Source organism: Haemaphysalis longicornis, unplaced genomic scaffold (assembly GCF_048455015.1).
Source record: "Haemaphysalis longicornis isolate Haplotype H1 unplaced genomic scaffold, Haemaphysalis longicornis Haplotype H1 scaffold_5, whole genome shotgun sequence".
Lineage (NCBI taxonomy): Eukaryota > Metazoa > Arthropoda > Arachnida > Ixodida > Ixodidae > Haemaphysalis > Haemaphysalis longicornis.
Window position 1 is genome coordinate 186,232,828 of NW_027526385.1, and position 19,084 is coordinate 186,251,911.

The following is a 19,084-nucleotide window of genomic DNA, read 5'->3' on the forward strand; positions in this document are numbered from 1 at the left end:
TGCAGACATAGAATCCTTGGTACACCTCACGGAGCTTTATACACTTGACGTCAACGAAAGTCAGGTTGACAGCGTTATGAATGTGTGACTGTTTTGCATGTGCGAAAGCACGCAATAAATTACAAAAAAACTCGTGGCTGAGTAGTCTGGAGCACTAGGTATGTTATTTTGGAAGTCTCAAGTTCGAATCCCCGAGGGTACATCGTTTTTCTTTTTGTAAGTTGATTTCATCGTTTTCAGCCGTGTTGTCTATGCTGAATGTACCATTTTTTAGCTGTAACGTTAATTTCTCCACAAGCGAGTTCGCAGAACGCGCGCAGACTGACACTGACGCGCTGGCGAAATCTTGTTAGCGTGCTGCTTCCATAAGCACCGACTGCTTGCGGGCAGTGGGTACAGTCCCCATTCAGCTGACCCTTGGCCTGGTGCGAACACGCTTTTTACAATACAGGCGTAAGTGAGGCAAGCTCTAAAGATGGGGGGAACCCAATCGTGCGGGCTCCGGATGATTTGGCAGAGGGCTGGCAGGGCGATGGTGTTAAAGTTCTTGGAGACGGCTGTCGAATTGACGAACTCGAGGCTTTTGGGTTTATTAAGTGCCACATTGATTAACTGCCACATTTACGAATGCAGCCTTGAAAAGTTGCGTTACCGGAATGTTTATGTACCGCATTCTTGTATTGTAGGCGGCCGATGAGGCGGAGCGGCCGAGCCCACGTTTATTACGGTTGCGTTGGCTGCGCCATGGACACGACGAGGCGCGTAGAACGAAAGTGCCGTTCCCGAGGTGTGCTGGGTGCCCAGTGTGTTCCGTGCCAGCTGGCCAATCTGGTGATGATGATGGTGGCGCTTAGGAAGATGATGATGGTGGCGCTACAGGGCTCCCCCCGTAGCGTGAAGCGCGATAGAGTGACACATTTAAATGATAATGCACGAAGATGCACTATGCACTATGTACAGGTATGTACAATTTGTCCATTGTCAGGGAGAGTCCGTGGGTAGTCCGTGGTCAAGTGGCTAGGGTCGACTAACGGCACGGTCCTGGTCGTCGGCGAGGTAGCGTCGGGTGTGTGAATTTCCCTCGGGGGGCCTTGCCTGGGAGTGGCGCAGAGGCCGTAGGCGGAAACGAGCGTCCTGCGGGGCTGAAACTGCTAGCAGCGCCCAGAGGAGAGAGTGATGTCCCACAAAGCTCGAGTGCACTCTCCGGGCTACAAGGTGGTCCAGACAAACGGGTGCAGATGGCTTGCGGGTATAGGGCGGCTCCGTTCTGCTGCCAGCTCTGTTGTTCCACAGACCACGGCAGCATGTGCGGAGGGAGTGACGCCGCAGTTACCGCCGCGTTCGTCTACGGATGAGCGAACCATGGGGCATTGAGCGTCGTGATAGCTCGAAGCGACGTTGCTTATGTGCGAAGGCCCATGAGGCACCCAGAAGGGTGGTGAATGCTCTGGGAACTCCAACGCGTTGCTGTCCAAGGGGGCGGGCAAAAAGTTGTCTCCGCTGATCTTCTGACTCCCGCACTGTCATGAAAGGAGCGAGTTGACGGGGAGCGACAAGTCGGTCGCAAGGTGCATGACGTTTGTGTGGTCTAATGCGGCGTTGACGGCTCGAAGCAGAAGACGTGGCTCCCGTAAGCGAAACAACAGGCAAGAGTGCACGTGGTGGGTGGTTCGGAGGCCGACTGCGGTCGTTTTTCAGGTCTGACTGCCCCGTCATCGTTTTGGTCACAGGTAGTTGGAGGGTGTCCATCTTTGCTCGTTGTGAGCCTACTAGCCCAGGTGCTTCTTTGGAGGAGTCACGCTGCTCCTGCGCATCCACCAAGACGGAACACGCAATGTCACGATGGCAGATGGTTGGTGCGTCGATGTGAGTCTCGTCGGTGGCGCACTGTACCTGTCGTGTATGCCATTCAGGTGGCTGCGTTGCGGAGCACACGTTGTGGAGTGATGTCAGGGAAGGGCTCACAGTGGGCTTAGATGGGGGTGGCGTCAACCGTGGAGTGAGGGAGGTCGCCGCCTCGGTGCTCTGCGGATCACCAGCGCCTTCTTGTGGTGTGGTAGTAGTGGACAAATCAGGCGGTGGTTGGTGGGCGCTCGTGATGTCGTTGGCCTCCAGTCCTCTCGTGGAAGGTGCGGCTGGGAGCTCGAGATACGCGCCCATGATCGCAGACCCGTCGCCTAGTGAGGGTTCGGGTACATGGGCCGAGGGCGGTGTCGGAGGAGGACTGATGGTGGTAACGGCACCAGGTTCTGTCGGGATTGTCGTCTGCCGGGTGTTCATGCCGTAGTGGTTGAGGACAGTGTCTTTTAAGTTATCATACGCACTGGGGCCTGGGGTCGGCAGCTGGATCTGCTCAATGAGGTCAGCAGGTAGCTTCTGTAGTGTCACGAGGTACCTGAGTTCCGAGGACCAGATGTCATTTACATAAAAATGGCTCTCCAGAATGACGAACCATGCAGAGTGGTTTGTGATGGCGCCAAACGGAATCAGCAAGGGAAGGTCTGGGAGGGCGGGAAAGGTTCTTCGCGTGCCGTCGTCCGCGTTGTGGCTGAGGAAGCAGCGTTGAAAAGCCATCGCGAAGCCGCTTGTCGGGTCACCAAATTGTTGGCGGCCGATGAGGCGGAGCGGCCGAGCCCACGTTTATTACGGTTGCGTTGGCTGCGCCATGGACACGACGAGGCGCGTAGAACGAGAGTGCCGTTCCGGAGGTGTGCCGGGTGCCGAGTGTCTTCCGTGCCAGCTGGCCAATCTGGTGATGATGATGGTGTCGCTTAGGAAGATGGTGATGGTGGCGCTACAGTACTATTCTGCCACCGAAGTAGATAACAGCGTGGTAATTACTTCACATGAACTTTTCTTAGTCGCGAAAGTAGAAAAGCATGCTAAACTGCTCAAATCAAATGTATTTTGAATAGAGCGCTGCCCAGCACCTCTCAAACATCTTTCTACCCACAAGATCTCCTTCCCAGAACTGCTTCATAGACAGTAGTGCTTCGACCTGGGAATCTCGCGTATATGCTTCGTACAGCCGCCGAGGTTCTAAACAACATGAAATGTAGCCTTTATTGCTTGCAGGTTATTCGTTCCAACTAAAATAAAGCCCATTTTCTGAGGCAGCAATGCTAGAAGTTCATAGAATAATTCTGTTGAAATATTTTTTTGCCTTCTTATATCGAATACAATATAGCCTCACTTCAGGGATTTCCCTTATTTCCTGGAATTTCGCATATGAAATGTGGGTATAAACTCTGACATACTTGTGAATTTCACCTATGCACTTTGTTCAGTGGGAGCTGCTTTGCATTTTCGTATTTTGTATTTTTTTATAATTTTCTCCGTGATCTGGCGGATGTATCTTACAAAGGTGATATTTCGTATGCACCATGCTGTTAGCTTGCACATTAGAAAAAGGTTTTGTCACAGTCTAACACTTTTCGGATCATGCCCAAAGAATGGAATTGTACACAACAAATATTGAATATAAAGCAATGTTTCATATCAAGTAATCCGGTGCCACAAATTCCTTGCATAGCCCTGTAGCTGTCAATCTATTTGTGTAAAGATGTTATCTTAGTTCGGCGCAAGAAATGTACTCCCTTCACCAGAATATATTCTGAAAGCAATCTGGAAGTTCCTCACGGTACGTGTTCAAAATATTTTTATTGGTGTACAGTTAGGCCAAATTTCAGCAAATTTGTGGGGAGTCCAGGGTACAGCATTATTTGCCGTCAAAACAACATTTTACACTAAACACGTCACACTGTGCAAAGTCACATACCATAACTGAAAGAACACACAAAAAATTGTTTAACATCAAAACACTGCTCATTTAACGATAAGAACAAAAACAGGTTCAAACAATCAAACTCAGTTAAAAGATCTGCTCATCTTAACAGCTGCCAGCTCTAGATTTGAGTAAAAAATGGGGAAAGAAGAGGAAGATACATCAGAGCTAAATTGTTAATACAGCATTCAGGCTTATTAAACATCTTTAGATCTCAAAAACTGCCACCTGACAATTCAACTCTTCCAAAATAGCATGGCAATCAAACCAAACAAAAAAAGTAAAAAAACAGCTGCAATGGGGTAGCTAACATCCAGGTATTTAGAGAGATTATCCAGGTTTGCTCAAACTTCATCCTAATAGTTGCATGTAGCAGTTCCGAAAGTATTGCGAAAAGGCACAGGTAAAGAGTGGGGAACAAAGGCCATAACCATCATCTCGCAGTGCCATGCACTGCGGGGCGGGTGACCTATCCGCAAGACTATATATCTATCACAAAAGTGTCCCACAATCGCAAGCGACCATTGCAATCGAAAACGTGCTGCTAGCGCACCCAGAACCAACGTGGGCTAGACAGATCAAGCAAAACAGCTTGATCGATCATGGCCGACGGAAACGAAAAACGCAAGCCGGAACCGGAAATTTTTTAAACCGGAATGGGAACTAAGGCGTGAGCCAATAGCAGGGCTCGTCGGCACATCAATCGTTGTCGCTACTTAGCTGAAGCAGATGAAGGGACTTTAGTTGGTGTAGCCGCCACAAAACGCGCATGGTAGTTTGTCTTCTTTCAAAGTCATGCGCCGCCTTCCAATCAACCCCTCCTTTCTTAGGCCACTGGCCACCGCATTCCTTAATAAATGTTTCTACGTATACTTCTTGCAGGCTTTACAAAATACAAACCGCCTTATCTCCAGGATGAACGATGGAAAGTGTGTTCTTTTGAGCCAGTGTACGCCGTGCAAGCAAAAACGAAGCTTGACAAATTAACTTCAAGGTCTTTTTAGTAAGTGTTGGCAACCACTCCCTCTTTTTTGTGTTTTCTTCTGCTTCTGTACACTCGGTACAATTCTTTAGAATCTAAAGAAAAGTTTAGTCTGTCTCGTGGATAATGTTTTGTAATCTAGGAAGGAGGGAGAGCAGGAGCAAAACTTTAACATCAGTGAAGAAGAGCGGGTTCGTGGGCGGGGTCCTCAATCCAGTACTCCGTTGGTGCGGTCTGCCGTCTTTTCCCTTTCAGCGAGGGAAAGCAGCTTACTTAGGTGTGATCTAGCAAGCTCACTGTCCCACTATCCGAGATTAGCATTGGGGACTGGATCAACGGCTTGGTTTCACTGATATGCCCAAATCATACGTTAGAGCGTAGCTGGGCGGCCGCAGTGTCCACGCCGGTTTAGTATAATGTGGTGTGAATAGTGTATAGCTGCGAACGTTGTGAAAATGTGTTAGTCTGAAGCTCTCGAAAGGTGACTTGTTCTAATGCTAGCTGGTCGGCCGGTGGCGGGAAGGTGCGTCGTGTGAGCATGTAGTGTTGGGCCATGTTGTAGGTAACGAGTGAGTGACTGGTCCTCTCATGATCCACTTGTGGTGCCCGGTGTGCAAGTTCTGGTGTGAGTGTGCTCCGCAATACAAGCGCCCCGCATACCGCAGCGGCCTTAGAGAACAGAAGGTGGAACCGCAGGATTGCGCAATGCGCACACGAGGCTGCGCCAGCGGCACGCGCCGGCCTGCTCATTCACGCGCCGGCAATGGGCGGCGGCGTGAGAGCGGAGTTGTCAGTTGCCACCGCTACTTTCGGCGGGGGCGCCACGTATCGGTGACAGCTCCCGTGGCGGTCGCTTGGGGGCGCCTACGGAATACCAACGGTCATCGTTCCTTCAAACGTCGTTCACTCGCGTTGTAACATGCGCATCTGGAAAATAATAACACCACAATTTACGGCAAAGACATGCCTTCAACATCTAAGAATTTCATCTGTTTGACGGCGGTAAGTAATTCTTGCTCGCGGTTTAAAAGGACGAAAGCGATGCGACCGCTCCCGCGACCCAGTTCCCGCGATGTTCGGGAATATGACTGTAGATGTTACAATGCCAATTCGGTTTGAACACTGCAGCCCGTTTGTGCTGGAAAATAAAATTCTGTTAAGCTGCCATTCACCATATGCTAATTGAAGGACAATGTTAAAACGGCCGTGTTTTAACATGGCCAAGCACAGGCTCAGCAGCACCAGGGCTGTCTCATGTTTGAATTCAGGCACGGTAATTTTGCCCCGAACTACGTGTCCCCAAATGCGGAGAAATAGTTGGCCACATCACTTAGTAAACCAGTTATTTACTCGTTAAACAGGGACGTAAAATGCTGAGATGCGCTGCGAACTTGATTGTTTTGCTAGAGAAACACCTGCGTGCTATCGGTAATGTGTTTGTGGCTTGCTTTCTTCTTTCCGTATTTCGTTTGAATCGTGATTTGATTTCGCATGTGCGATCGAGTGTCCCGTATGTGTGAAATTTGTTTTGTGAAGTCTGAAAGGCCGCTTGGGTGTGTATTCAAAGATGTAATAAAAACTGCGTGCGAGTGAGAACTTGTGTATTTCTGCGTGATTCTATGTCGTCTAGCATTTGCACTGCTTGTCTTGTTTCATTTTGAACAGCAACGAATTAGCTCAGCTTCCAGTTTTAGTAATCCGTACATGTTAACTTCAGGAGAACAGCAACGAATTAGCTCAGCTTCCAGTGTTAGTAATCCGTACATGTTAACTTCAGGAGAGTGGAACCGGAATAACCCGGGCAAGCAACACGGTTGGAACACGGCCCCTCGATGGGATCCATCGAGCAGCCGTGGTCGGAAGGATTAATGCGGCTTGCACCATCGCGCGTGGGCGACGGAGGAGGTCATGAAAGCGAAGCTTACGGTTGCCGCTTGTACTCGCAGTGGGGCGCCACGTATCAGCGCAGACTACGGTTTGGGCGCGAAAAGCAGCAGTGGCGGGAGTGTTGAAGCTCGCGTGAGCGCTTTGAGCTTTTCGTTTCGCATACTTCCGCGCATTGCGCGCCTAATATAACGTACTAGTGTGCTTCAGGCTATGAAATGCCTAAGTACTGCTGCGTGCCGCGCTGCAAGTCGAATTCCTCGAAAACCTCGGACGTCTGCTACCACGAGTTTCCGGCCAAAGAGCAACTCCGTGATGCCTGGCTGCACAACATCTCCCGTCAAGGTATCGACAAGGGCAGCCAATGGAAACCAAGCTCCCGATCAGTCGTTTGCTCGCTGCACTTCAAAGAGGATGACTACAAGGTGGGATTGAAGCGCAAGTTCTTGCTACCAACAGCTGTGCCGACAAGATTCCCGTCGTACCCAACGTACATGCAGCCGGGAAGCCCGAAAAGAAGGAGGGCGCTTGTTCGGCCGCCGCTCGAGGCGTGTGCGCCGTCATCTCAAGCAAGCAATGAAGAGCAAGTGAGCACAACGGCTGCAGAAAATGAAACGACCCTAACTGGGAATGAAGAAAGACATCAACCGATGCCACCGCACTCACCAACAGATGCAGACCCAATCCTCTACTCTCTCACGGACAAACAGTCATGCGGCAAACCTAATTTTGGGACTCAAGAATGCCAGACTTCATTCGATCTGACAGGCTTTATCACTGATACCAAGAAAAATGCCCACCGCCTTCAAATGCAAGCAAACAGACTAAACGAAAAACTACAAAAACTGCAAGAACGCTGCGACGAACTCCGCGAACAAGTGAAGAAGTTCGAGGAGGATCGCGCTGTGCAGGCAGTTGTGAAGATTCGTGACGCCGCAAAAGAGGGTGATAAAACCGCTAGGTATCTTCTGGAGCAAGTGGAGAATTTCGACAAAGCCAGACCAACATGGCAAGAGACAACAGTAAGAGTGTGCGTGCTATGGAAAGCGTGCTCTCGGAAAGGGTACGACCACGTGCGTTCCAGAAACTTTATGAAGTTGCCTTTCAGAAGCACGCTTCAAAGATTCGTTGGATCGTCCACAGGCGAAACTGGAGTGCACACTAAACTTTTTAACACCCTTAAAGGTGCTAAAAGGGTGCACTCAACATTTTGCACCCTTTTTGCACCTTTTAAGGACTAAAACATTGCTCCGGCACCCAATCATGAGGGTGCCACATATTAAGGGGTGTAAATCTTAACATTTTTACACCCTTTAAGGTGCAAGGAGGGTGTACTGAACATTTTGCACCCTTTTTGCACCTTTCAAGCACCCAAATATTGCTCGGGCACCCCACCTCGAGGGTGCCAAAATTCAGGGGTGTAAGCAACAGTTTCATAGGTTGCTACGACCATTAAAGGGCTGCTAAAAAGTATTTCTTCTCGATTGGGGTGTTACCACGGCACCTTATCGTTAGGGTGCCTAAAAGAACGGTGTGTGAATGCAAGCATGCAAAATTGCACAAAAACAGGCTGAATGTTTAAACCGCACATTGCACTATTTCACCGCCCGCTGAGAGAATAAATATGAACTCTCCACATAGACCATGGGAAAGGCTCTAAAATTGCTGTTCGTAAATTGAACAAAACGTGCTGAATGTTTAAATTCCACTCTGCACTAATCTACTGCTTCGAGTGTATCACAAGGTTCGTTTCGATGTCTGGGTGCACGGGAAGGAAAGGCTACAAAATGCCTCTTGTAGTCCTATAAATAAAACTTTTACGCGAGGCATCGGTGTCCTCAACGAAATCGAATTTACCTAAGAATTTGTTCCCGTATTATTATGCCCCGGGCAAAAATTCCAACAAGACTTTCTTGTTGGGCTCACAGCACGCCTGTGGGGCCAATACGAAGTTCTGTCGGCACTCTATCGTTCCAATAGCCTAGTCTTCCAACAGGGAGTTTAACCTTGATGGCGTTTGTGGGGCCAATAAGAAGCTCTGTCGGCACTCTATCGTCCCAACAGCGTAGCCTTTCAACAGGGAGTTTAACCGTGATGGCGTTTACCGGCTCGCAAACACGATAAGTCAACGCCAACAGACGCCTCGTTCGTAATCAGCGGCGCGAGCGCGCCATCAGACAGAACCGACAGACGCCCTGAAGGTGGTTTTTAAGGCCTAAACAGCAGCGTCTATGTCTGGCATAGACGCTATAGACGTCAACGTTTGTGTTCTGAATTTTCCCTTCAGTAAGTAACAGTCAGACGGACGATAACATAACTATGTGAAGATATGCTTTGGCTCATACCACGGCAAGCGCAATCGTTTGTGGCTGCAGCCTCGGTTGCTCTTCGTCCACAACAAACTGAATCGGCTGTACAGCTTTCTTCGAGGGCGTGTATGCAGGGGTTCTATCTTCCTTTTTTGTGCAGGCCGACGGGGGCGGTCGTGTAAAATCATTTTCGCTCGTCGCTGCCGTAGGGTTGCCACCTTCCTGGTTTTGGACCGGCCCGACCGGTTTTTTAAACAGCGGGCCGGTTGCCGGTCCATATCTAAAACCAGCCGTCATCAGCCGGTTTTTTGGCTTTTGTGCCGTGATTATGCCCGTTTTGGCGTTTTATAAGCGTCAATTCAACAACTAAGACGATAAATACGTGTCGACAAGCTGCGCAAAGACACGCGAGCAGAGAAAATACGCGGGCGAGCGCGCTGCCTCAGATGGAGGGGGACCTAAGGGAAGAACAAAATAACGAAATTCTACCGCCGCGGTCAGCAATTGCGGTTACTTTTCAGTGAAGCACATGCAGAGCGATTAACCAAGCTCTCAATCACTTTCAGTACAAACGTTATGTTGATTTCTCTCTAAGAAAGCACTACAATAAATGGCACTGCATGTTAAAAAACATGGCGTCTTTTTTCAACACAATCCCCCCTCCCCCCCCCCTCCCCCCCCGGAAGGCCCGTTTTTTTTTTTCGGGGAAAGGTTGTAACCCTACGCTGCTGTTCTGCCTACCTGCTTGCTGTACCTATTACGTCGCCGCCACCGCAAATCCCCACTTGTTACAAACTCAGAGGTTTTCGCACTGTTAGCAGTCGTTTTACACGATGGGTTTGATGCGCCTGACATGCCAGGAGTGACATCGCTTGTAGTATTAGAGCGACGTTGCTTGTCTGCAAGACGGTGCCGGTCAAACAAGCGTTATCAACGCCATAATTCTAACGGCACATTCCATTTATTTCGTGGCTGCCGTGGCTTGCGCAGAAAAGGTCGGGTTGACTGCGATAGCTTTTCTTGAGTCAAATAATGGAGCTTTGGCTCAATCGCTTGCAGCGCTAGCAATGCGGCCTCGTCTGCAAGACCGGTGCGTGAGAAACAAGCGTTAGGACAGCCAGAATTTCAAAAATGCAGCATAAACTAGACCATCGTTAAAGGAGGCGATGACTAAACACAAGCAACAATATTCGTTGACAACTTACGTAAGTATAGAGTTGTTTTAGGCGCATCGAACACCGCCCGCCGACATAGCTGTTTGTTAACGCGTCCGTTTACTGTTTTGTAGGTCAATGGTTCGATTCCTCGTCGAACGTGTTTTTTTTTTTTTACGTTAGGGTTTCATTAGCTCCTTTTTTAACGACCAGGGTAAGCACCTGTTCCTTGCTTTCTATCACGCCGACATTTACCGCCCTCTTCCAAACCCAAAGTAGCTCGTTTTCTCGCACGTTCTCTTTTGAGAAGCCCGCCGTGAAAACAAAACCAAAACAAACGTCAAACCTCTTTACAATATCAGTATATATGTCAATTACTTTATGTGTATTCACTTTTTGTGTTTAAAAACCTTAAATTTAAGTTATAAACACATTTCAGACTTTGAAAGCAGAAAGATAATTACCAACATTACAGTATTAACACAATTTTCGTCAAACATAGAGGTGCTGCATTTGAAGTCTGGCAACTATCTCTCACTTTTGTGTGTGTTTTTTCATGGCGTTTTGTGCCGAGTGGTTGGTGGCGTGATTTAATCTGTTTTATCTATTTCAAGCTTAAATCATAGTTATAGAAGCTTTATGGGTGATGTCTACCCTTCTAACCTACGCGTGTGTTGAACATGGGGACCCCGGAAGAACGATCATCGCCGGATAAAATACTGCGCGTCAAAAGTGGATGACATTGCATAAGAACAAAGCGTGTTCGTGTGTCCGCGAGATGAAGACGACAGTGAAGGAGAATTTTACGTTGGAAACATCGTTTTTGCTCGGGTAAGTACGCATTTTTTATTATTCTGTATTTGGTTGGAATGAGTTCTGGTGTTTATGGGTCAGTAATTCGCTAGACCCCCATCTCGTTTGCTCTGAGAGCCTACGTGAGTTAGTATACTTGTTTGGCGCCCAGTCCACCGTTTCCGCAGAAGTCAGCATCAATTTACGCTGAAGCTAGACCTTGGCTACGATGCTCGCGCTATGGTACACGGCTGCTAATAATTTCACATCACGCAAGGCTCTTTAACACCGAGGCGTTTGTTTATGTGTCTCTCAAACAGTGCCTTTGCGGTTGCAGATCGCAGTTGCAATTTCGCGTGAGTGGCACAACGCTGTGATTAGTCCTCCCTCGTGAATACCCGCGGTATACCAAGAAATAACATGAACAGGAGGTTCCCTGGAAGTGCATGTGAAAACGCGTACACGTGATTCCATGGCTGGCGTCTCGTAGGTGTTGTGAAATCTCTCCCCCCCCCCCCTTCACGAATTCCGTGCAGTGCGCTTCGCAGCTGTTGCGCTCGCGAGACCGACGACCGTACGCCTCGCGGTCTTCGGGCCGCGATATGTGTGCTGTTCTCGTGAAGCTCGACAACAGCGAAATTGCCGTACTCGCTCGCCAACGCCCCCCGACAGCGTACGCGTCGACCGGGTGCTGACGGAGTTGTGCTGGAAGAAAAGCAGGCAAGAGATGAGGGCGCACGAGGTGTAGTTAAACATGAGAATTTACAAAGTGCAAGGTGGAGAAAATAGTATGCAAGGGCCGGAAACGGTGAGAGAGTTCGGGCCGCGCGCCAGCGAGCGAGTGCGGTAATTTACGTTGCCGAGTTTCACGAGTCCGGCACGAATATGACGACGCCCGTCTGAGAGTTCATAGAGGTATAGAATTCACATACGTGCAAAGTGAAGGTGAAATGCGCGCATGTGGCCTCGCAGGGAGTTAGCATAGTCTCGGGGTAGTGGGGGAGATTTCACAACGCGTACGAGGCGCCTGCCTATTCTGTCAGAGTAGCTCTCGGGAAGTCTGGGGCTTGATATCAGAGGCATATGTATTGTTTAAATTAGTGCAGAAAATTGAGCCAATTCGCAAGTTCTCATTTTCGCAAAACCGCAGGCCATACAGAGACTAACAAGAAAGCTGTAGGCACTCACTCAACTCGATTTATAGTGGAGAATTGAACGTGCAGATACAAGTCAGACATTGAAATGGAGGAGCCTCAACTATCACACACCAGTTCCGATTGAAAGCAAGGGATACAGATGAGCTGCTAGCATGCGTTCCATGCAAATTAGCTCAGTAGCTAGCTTTGCATATATCATGCATACCCCACTCACAGTACCTGCGGGTCTAATAAATACATTCTTACTGTGACCTAAATTTCACTTGGGGTGTTCCGGGAATGTTCTTAATAGTGCCTTGGAGGTTACTGTCTTTAAACGATTAAAAATCTACTTTATGTAAGCATTCGTGCTTTGTGTGTGCTCTTGTATTTCAACAAGTGTCAGCACACTCACAGATTATGCACCTGCAGGTGCTGCTGCTGGCTGTCCTGGGTCAGCTGCCTTCCAGTCCAGTTTCAAAGGCTTTGCCAGGGCCTCCCTTGGCCAACCGACACTGCACCTGCTGTACCCAAGTACTGCCTGGCCTTTCGTTGGTGCTCCGTACGCTTTGCCGCCAGGAATGGTCATTCATCCGTCATCTGGCCGCTTGGACCACCCGTTCAGAAGTCAGCGCATTTGCTCGAAACATCGGTCCAGGCACTGCTGCCATATCGGTGCACCCACCGATTATGTATTTTCAGGTTAGTTATTGCATGTTGTGGAACTTGCCATGATGTATACCTGTTAGCAGTGCTGTGGCCTCTGATTATTTGAAACATTTTCATGAGCAGTGCTGTGCATATGGAGCGTGTCATTGCTTAGCAGAGATATTGAAGAGAATCTGGGGCTGACGACTAAAGGGCAAGAAGAGAAATTGAACTGACTTTGAAGCAAGTATTCGTATGTAATCAAGCCAAGCAAACATTTAGGATCTTTCGATATGGTTTTAAACTTGCAATACAAACTGGTCTACTTCAGATCATACTGGTAATAATCATACTATACCGAAAAGTACATCCCGCAGTCTGTAGAATTCTGACAGCGCTTTTTTCGCAGTCTCTCATGACAGGCACTAATCTCAATGGTTGGAAGATAGTCGAGGTAGCACCAGTCTTTAAATCAGGAGACGGTACTTCACCATTAAATTTCCCTAACAAGCACCATATGCAAAGTCAGGAAACATTTCATCCACTCTCAGGTCGCTAATTATTTATAAAATCACAATATCACATTCGAGTGTCACCACGGTTTTCACAAGGGTTACTTGAGAAACACAACTTTCAGGATTTGTTCACGATCTACATTGATCCATTGACACAGGCTTACAAACTGCGGTAGTTTTTCTCGATTTTTCTAAAGCATTCAATCGCATTGCACACCACAGACTACTTCTCAAACTTCACCCTAATGTCCTCACTTGAGCAAAAGATTTTCATTCTTCTCAAATGCAGTTTACTTCGAATAACTATATACTTCTTTTGCTGGTGCCACTTTGTTGTCCCCCCAGGCAGGTTGCTTGGTCTATCTTCCATGTTGCATATCCTCCCATGTAGGTCTATTTGCAGATGATGTTGTAATTTATCACACAATTTCTTTCAACTACTACCGTCAATGCTTTCAATCTGATCTTAACACAATTAACTCCTCGTGCTGCAAATGGCTAATGTCGCTTGTCTCTAAAACAAAGTGCATGACTTTAACGGTGGCAAGTCTCGGATTGTAAATACTTACTTCATTAACAACAGCCTGATTACGTCTTGAGACAAAGGTGTTTTGGTAGGCCGGTAGGGGAGGGGGGATTGCATGGTGGATTTCAAAAGGTACATCGATTGGGAAAATAAGACGTGTGATTAATATTTTCATTTGTACTCCAAAACTCGCTTTATTTCATATGTTTAACCCACTGCCGTGGCTAGGGTGGTGTGCTGTGGAGGCGAATGTCGGTTAGATACCGCTTGGTGTAGCCGCTTTTCAGATGGAGGCAACACGTAAAGACGCGTGTGTTTGGAGATTTCGATGCGCACAAAAATACCCAGATGGTCAAAATTAATGCGAAGCCTTCCCCTACAGTGCTCCCCATATCCCAAGTGTAGCTTTGGCGTGTTAAACCACCGTTTTTTTTTCATGTTTTTGGTATAGTACCAGCTGCTGTAGCAGGTGCAACTTAAAGGTAAAATTATACATAATGTTTCCAAGAGCTAAATATAAAGGCCATATTGAAGTGCGTTTATGGGTCTATCTCATAGCAGTAGTGAAAGGTTATATACTCTGGTGCAGGTTAAGAACGCCAATGGCTTATGTGGTGTAGTTCAGTGTTTGACGGAATGCCGTGTAGGCAGGTAAAAGCATTATTGCAGTGATGAAACGTAGGTCACTGACCAAGTCAAGAAAGCCATTTAACGGTTTGTTGCTTGTTCACGGTGAGCATGTGTCCTGGAAAACGAAGGTATATATTGGGCATTACGCGGCGCAATGAGTTTGCATAGATATGGTGCAGATTGCCATCCATTATGTTGATAATGTTGGGCGTCGTCTGAACAATGAGGGACTCGAGCAGTAATCGAGAAGATAGATTGCACTCAGTTGTCAGTAATTTTGTCTTGTTCCAGTCGACCACGTGTCCCGTCCTCTCACGGTGCTCTGCCAGTGGACTTGTTTTTGCATAGCCCTTGTTCACTTCGTTCCAGTGCTGCATTAATCTTCTGTGCAGATTGCCCGTTTCGCCAATGTACACTGATTTGCATTCAGCGCATGGAATCTAATAAACAATACCCGGAAGCTTGGAGCGTGAGAGGGGGTCTCTCACGCTGACAATGTCAGAACGCAGCTTGCTAGTGGGCACATGCACAATGTATGCACTGCGTGTCTTGAAAATGTGTGCGAGAGTTTCACCGATGTGTGGGACGTAGGTAATTGCTGCACGTTTTGATGCAGTCGTTGTCCTGAATATAATGCCTAAAGCATTATATTCAGAAAGAAGCGAAGAGGGCGACTAGCAAGAATCCACATTGACATTAGCAGGCAGAAGCGTCCACAAGGCCTGTGTCAAAACGTGCTGCAATTCTTGTCCTACACATCAATCAAACTTTCGCACGCATTTTCAAGAAACACATTGTGCACATCGTGCAGGTGCCCACTAGCAAGCTATGTTCTGACATTGTCAGCGTGAAAGACCCCCTCTCACGCTTCAAGCTTCCAGGTGTTGTTTATGTTTTGAACAAAAAAAGTGCCATTTAAACGTGACACCTCCTTCCTTGCCGATTTCTGATGCCTGATTGTTCAGTTTGTGGGGATACGTTTAGCAGATTGCTCACATGTCTAACCTGTATTTGTGCTTGAGCAGTCAAACGCTGATGTTAGCAGTGAAGTAGGTGAAAATTGTAGTTTGATTGTAGTTGTGTGCAGATTACCTACATTGTGTTAATTCGTAGAAAAGCAAAATTGAGGTAACCCTGCTAACTGTTCCGCATTGCAGCATTTTATTATGCGAACGTTAAGGAGTTCAGCTGCTTGTTAAAGGTGAAATAAACAGTGGTACAAAAGGAAGAGCATCTACTAAACAGAAATATCTTCACGATCTCAGGATGCCAACGGTCCGCCTACCAATTTGTGTCCTGCATCGTTTCTGCTGGCTGGAGCGGTTCATGGAGCATTTTCCATGCCGCAGAGGGATCTTTTGTTTTAATGCCACAATTTCACGTGCTCAGCAGCAAATTTACTCCTAAGGCTTTTTAAATATTCATCACCCAAGAGGGCATGTTACCTTCGTCTTCGGTGGAATGTGTCTGCACTCAGGTTATTTGTGACAGAAACAAGTGGACCACGTCATGAGAGTCATTGAGGCCTTGTTGATTGTGCATGCTTCTGAAATGACATTTTCATGAAGCTGAATACTTTCCACATATTACGATTTGTGAACAAATTATGGTAAAAGTCATGATTAGTTGTACTACACTGCAGGAAGGAAATGCCAACATACGTTTTAAGCACCTCTGATATTTCAGATCGTTGGCTAATGAGCAATAAAACAAAACTGTAATTTTTTTAAAGTAAAATCAAATATTCGTTGTCACCAGTGCATGACCATAGTAAAAGCTATCTAGTCACCAAATTTAGAATTAGACACGAAATGCCAAGAAAAATAGGGAAATAAACTAGACAGCTGGCTACAATAAACCATTCGTAAAATTCCTCAATGTCTATCAAGTGATGATTCAGGCGGGTTAGTTAAGATGTCAGTGGGTTTACACACCCAACTTGCAGGGAAGCACATGAGCTCCCAATATTAACATGTTTTAGTGAAGACTGTCTTCCTTCATTAAGCTGCTTTGCACATTGATGCCAGTCTGATAAATGTCCTGAATATTTGTTATGATCAATCTTTGTATGGGCACCATATATTTTTATATGATGTCGCTGTGTATTTCTGAAACTGTATCTAGTCACTAATTCCAATTTGTCGTGGTCAGGTTTTTTCAACTAATTCGTAGCTTTTTTAACAATTATGGTATATTTTGTGTGCCTAAAGGAATGCCTCATTGCATGTTTAGCCTATGTAGTGTTGAAAGCGGACATTTTGCTTCAAAGTGGAATGTCGGGCTAGCAACAAGGTACTTCGCGTGCTGCTCACTTTCATTCATGCCATTATTTTTTATATTATCATTTAAAATTAAAAGCCAACCAATTTGCTGTCGTTTTAATTTTGTCACCTACTTTATACTTTCTTTTTTTTTCAACTTTGTGTAAGGATTGACTATCCATATTTTTATGATACCAAGGCGTTGGACTGGGCTAGCTGGTACATGTTTGAATGGATGAAAAACCATAGGAAAACCCTGGACACAGAAGAGAACGACGGGACAAAATTGTGCCGTCATTCTGTTTTAACTGTTTCCTGTGTTTACCACTGGTTTTTTATGCATTCAAACATTTTTTATGAGTTTTTTGAACAGTGATTAGTTTAGGTGTGTTCAAACAATTGTTGGCTGCGAAGGCTCCCTGTAGCATTTGTATAAGTGCTCTCTGCTTTTTTTTTTGAGCCAATACCCCACCACCAGTCTTCATGAGGTGGTCTTTTGTAGAAATAAGTTGAAATAAATATTTGTTTGCATTGCTTTACATGTTTTGAAAGAATTTCTTGTTCATTCTTGTTTCATTCAACCCCGTTTCAGAATCCTGCTTAAGGCATTTCCTCTTTTATTTTTTTTCAGAACCAGGAAGGGTGCTCATCCTCGGTTCTTGCTGAAGCAGCAGTATCCATACTTCACACGTGAGCTCTGAACACACAGTAATTATGGTATGAAACATTCTACCAGTATAAGCCTGCTTGTAGACGTCATTGTAGATGTCAAAGCTCTTGACAGTGTAGTCTAATGTCTGGTGTAACGGGCAATGTCTACAACTTGTAAAAATTAATTTTGTGGCTATAATGTTTGTGATTATTTTAAAATGCACGTCAACTACTATTTAGAATTGCTGTCTAAATTGGCAGCCATTTTCCTGGTGGATACAGAAAGTGAAAAAGCGCATGTGTAGAGATTTCAGTGCACCTTAAATGTCCCAAATTTGCTAAAGCTAATCCAAAGCCCTCCTTGTGGTGCACTTCATATCCCATGTACAGTTTTGCGTAAAAACAGCTAAAAATTTATGATCAATTTAAACTTATTTTAATGTTTTTAAATGCAAATATTCTCAGTTTAAGCTGCCATATTTAGAGTAAAATATTTTGTAACAATTATATAGCTACCAAAGGTTTACAGAAAAGCTTTTTGCTTTTGGTTGTGCACCTTCTTATCAAAAGAAAAATGTTGTTAAGAAAGGCAGAAGAAACCCAACTATGGAAATTAGCAAACCCTAAAGCTGCGGATAGAATGAATGTTTTGTAGAGAATCTTTTGCTGATTTCAGTTCTAGTCAACTCTAAAAAAGTCTATCGACGTAGAATGCTTACCGTGAGGCACCTCGTAATACTAGCCAAAACTAATGGGCCCTGGCTGTTGGCTTTTCATTTGCAACAGTGACAAATGACCCCACATCCACCGGCAGGGACATAATGCAAGGCACCATGTACAAGCTAGCCTCATGATAAAATAATGTTTTCTGAACAATGGCATTACATTTCAACCATGGGCTTCACCAGGGAACTTGTATGCATTGTTCTGTGATGTTTGCAGTTCTTGTTATTGCTATGTGGGGTCATTTAGTCTAAAGGTATGTTTATAAAACTCCAAATACCACCAAACCTTGCAAGTGCTGTACCATATGAATATTTTTTCCGTAAAGCAAAAAGAATAATGCAAACAAATAAATGGCTTGGGTACCCAACTTTTATAAGTAGATTATGAGCCGCAGTACGGAGGGAACTATATTATGAGCCGCATTACGGAGGAAACTATACATTTTGCATTTGGTCTTCCTTGATATTGAACCTTCCTGCTCAGCTCAAGAATAAGGCACTAAACATTGCAGGTAGCTACCTTGATTGGAAGTTTGATGCAATACTAAGAAGCCAAGGGTTTTAAGGTTCAAGGAAGTTTTGTGTGGTTGAAGTGTTGCACACCTAATTGCTTTCACTGCACAGCATGGTTAGGCTCTGCAGTGAATCTCGAAGGATGTGTACTGCAGTTCGGCAAAGTGAACATATAATTGGTTTTTTACGAAGTTTTGGGTAATCAACTAGCTCTAAAGTTATAACTGTACTGAGATGTGGCTCCTGACTTTTTAAATTGATGTTTTAAAAATCGGTGACACAAGTTCAAGGAAATTATCAGCTGATGTTGAGCTTCAATGGAATGTCTCACAGAACCGAGCTTGGAAAGCACGAATGTTTCGTACCATAATCGTGTGTGATATTGTGCAATATGTGGTCTCACACCTGCTGCACCTGTGAACCGAGGATGACGCACCCGTTTTGTACCCCTTTAGGTGGGTGCTTTTGCAGAAGATGCTCCTACAGATTGGGGTGCTAAGTAGCACCCTAGGATACTTTTAGGCGGAAAAGGGTGTTTATAAGGCACCTGTCTTCTGGGGTGCTTCACAGAGGG

General features: G+C 46.1%; 1 long non-coding RNA gene across 1 annotated transcript; it reads left to right on the forward strand.

Moving 5' to 3' along the window:
- The first annotated feature begins 10,653 nt into the window (after positions 1–10,653).
- On the forward strand, positions 10,654–15,710 carry LOC144139555 (uncharacterized). The gene is made up of 3 exons (XR_013316266.1): positions 10,654–10,944; positions 12,474–12,743; positions 15,626–15,710. It is a non-coding gene; the product is annotated as an uncharacterized LOC144139555 (long non-coding RNA).
- The last annotated feature ends 3,374 nt before the right edge of the window (positions 15,711–19,084 follow it).